This window comes from Coffea arabica, chromosome 7e (assembly GCF_036785885.1).
Source record: "Coffea arabica cultivar ET-39 chromosome 7e, Coffea Arabica ET-39 HiFi, whole genome shotgun sequence".
NCBI classification, from domain to species: Eukaryota; Viridiplantae; Streptophyta; class Magnoliopsida; order Gentianales; family Rubiaceae; genus Coffea; species Coffea arabica.
Window position 1 is genome coordinate 32,764,370 of NC_092323.1, and position 3,466 is coordinate 32,767,835.

Sequence of the window (3,466 nt, forward strand, 5' to 3'; positions counted from 1 at the left end):
CTTGACAACTTACGTTTCACATGCACTAGATAGGGATCTACATGAAGACTCTCATTCAGCTTAGAAAAATCTTGAATCTGATTGTGCAAGGTAGTATAATTCGACCCTAGTTGTTGCTGATTTGGCACTACTTGCCCATCTGGAGATAGAACAATGAGCCATTCATGTTGCGCTTCCGTGGAAGGATGAACCAGTGAGGTAAAACAACATTCGGGTCTTGATTGACACACTTGTCTGCATCACCCAACATAAGTGGCAGCAATGAAGTGAAGGTCACACTCCAGACGAGTCACTTGAATTTGCGCCAGTTTGAGTTGATAAAATGATCTCATGGTGACCAGCTTTTGGATGTATGAATATGCATGGAAGATTACATGCAGCTGGCACAAGCATGAAACCAGGTTGCAACTCTTTAATCAAAGCTGGAAAATTTCGAGCAGCCTTACAACCTACAAAAACAAAATGAGTCTCAGCTTGTTTTGAACCAGAAGTTGGATACATAAGCAATGGAACGTCATTAATTAAGTGGTAAGAAGGTGTAGAATAAGAGTTAAATGGAAAAACTCCCCGTGACACGTGATTCCTTCCATCAATCGATTCAACTTGAGACTGCATTGATGGCTCTTTACATTTTCCTTCAAAATCTGCATAGGAAATACATGTGTGAGGATGGAAATAATGCTCAAAAGAAGGTAAAGATGATGAATGAACCGTGGGTAACAAACAAGAATAGAAATATGGAGTTCGAATTAATTCTCCATTGGTGCGGACAGATTCGGGTTGTTCCATGAAGTGATACCAAATAGATCTATCTCCTAGAAGACAAACTCCATGGAAGCTAGTGAATTGTACAAGCAACTTTGGAATGGAACATTGCATGACTAACTTCACTCGACTTCGCTCAATCTGTACAAAAGCAGAAACACTAAACAAGGCAAAAGTTAAGTTCATTAGGAAAACTATAAACACTCGCCTTCCCATGCACAATCAGCTCACTTGATGCTTCACTCATCTCCTCAGATTTTTTTACCTCTTTTTCAATCTCACATTCCTCAACTTTTACCTCAAGTGCACTCTCACCACCATACTCAACTCGCTCTTTTTCAAGTTTTTGTTGGAGGAGAGTTGTTGACATGTCTCCTGCACTCAACTAACTCCTTCATCTATGGATAAAGTATTTGCATGCTTTGTTGTCGAATGAACCTCCTCCATTCTCCTTGAATATAATGACTTTGAAGAGGTAGGTTGGACGTCAGGATGAAATTGTGGGGAACCCCTCCTCTTGACATCCTTATTCACCATTCGGTCAAGGCGTCTATGAAGAGGCTCGAAAGCTTCATCCAAACTCTGCTTGAATTCTTCCATCATGGCCACCATGTGTAGTTTAAAGTCCATTGTTTGGTCACCAACTCCACTAGACATGCTTAGGTAAACCTGCAAAAGAAAATAAGCAAACGACCTCTTCTCTCCTTCTTTTTTTTTTTTGGTACAATGTATAGGTCACTCACGCTTGTGTTTCACTCAAGTGTATCACTCTCTAATAGTCTCACCAAGCAATTCCTTGGCTTGCTAGTTGCTCGGGTTGAACAAATTAGGCGTCACCGCAAGGTACGTTCTTGACTAGTCAACAAGTGACACAAGATAGCAGCAAGGAATGGAGGTGAATGAAGGCCTAGACGCGATCTAAAACTCAGATTAGGACTAATGACTGAAAAAGAAGGCAAGACAAAATGCCTTCAAGGCTGAATTTTTGAAAATCCTAGAAGTACTCTACCCGACAACCCAAAATTCTGGAATTTGCGGAGCGTGCTGGTCCTCGGCCTTTTGGTCGGGGGTTTGGTGGTATTTTGGTGTTGCTTTGGTGTTAGTCAATCAGGTCTTCGACCTCCGCTGAGCTGTCGAGGGTCTCGCTGCCCGGTCGCGGAAGCAACTTAGGATCTTAGAGGACACGTTACGGAATCGACGGAGTTGAACCCAAACTCGGACCACTCAAGAACGAATTCAACGGCAGAGGATGCCACAATCAAGTGTGTTTGCTTGATTGATAAGTCAATAAACAACCTAGGAACCACACTAGGATGTTCAACTTAGCTTTCACAAGCTAGAGGAATTTGGCTTAATGGAAGACGAAATTCTGGAATTTTATTAATAACATCGCAAAAACTAAATGTACCATCAGCTTTAGGGCTATTTATAGCCTTGACTAAACCTAATAAAGCTTGGAAAGCATGAAGGGAAAATCGGCCAGCCCATTGGGTCTCTCTTGGCCGAAAGCTAACCTACTAATTAACTAGCTTAATGACTAGCTAAAGTACTATTGGACCTAAGGCCCACATGGCCGAAGCTAAGCTCAACAAGAGCTACTTAATCGAGGCCCAATCCTCCCTTTGAGGCTTGCTCATTCGTATCATTCCCCTCCTCTTGAAAAGGATTTGTCCTTAAATCTTGGGAAAAAGTGGTACTCCATGCAATGTGGGAGCGAGATGAATGAGCACCAGCCACGTCACATGTCGCTTGGACAACCTCATGATGCTCTTGAACAAGGACATTCTCCAAGACAAGAAACACCTTGTATAAAGCTTGTGAAAATTCCATGTAGCACTCCAAAACTCTCTCATCAACCCTTGGTCGTTTGCATGTCAAATTCAAACCCATAAAACAAATCACACAATTAGTATATGTAGGGTTAATACTACTTGACAACTTACGTTTCACATGCACTAGATAGGGATCTTCATGATGACTCTCATTCAGCTTAGAAAAATCTTGAATCTGATTGTGCAAGGTAGTATAATTCGACCCTAGTTGTTGCTGATTTGGCACTACTTGCCCATCTGGAGATAGAACAATGAGCCATTCATGTTGCGCTTCCGTGGAAGGATGAACCAGTGAGGTAAAAACAACATTCGGGTCTTGATTGACACACTTGTCTGCATCACCCAACATAAGTGGCAGCAATGAAGTGAAGGTCACACTCCAGACGAGTCACTTGAATTTGCGCCAGTTTGAGTTGATAAAATGATCTCATGGTGACCATCTTTTGGATGTATGAATATGCATGGAAGATTACAAGCAGCTGGCACAAGCATGAAACCAGGTTGCAACTCTTTAATCAAAGCTGGAAAATTTCGAGCAGCCTTATAACCTACAAAAACAAAATGAGTCTCAGCTTGTTTTGAACCAGAAGTTGGATACATAAGCAATGGAACGTCATTAATTAAGTGGTAAGAAGGTGTAGAATAAGAGTTAAATGGAAAAACTCCCCGTGACACGTGATTCCTTCCATCAATCGATTCAACTTGAGACTGCATTGATGGCTCTTTACATTTTCCTTCAAAATCTGCATAGGAAATACATGTGTGAGGATGGAAATAATGCTCAAAAGAAGGTAAAGATGATGAATGAACCGTGGGTAACAAACAAGAATAGAAATATGGAGTTCGAATTAATTCTCCATTGGTGCGGA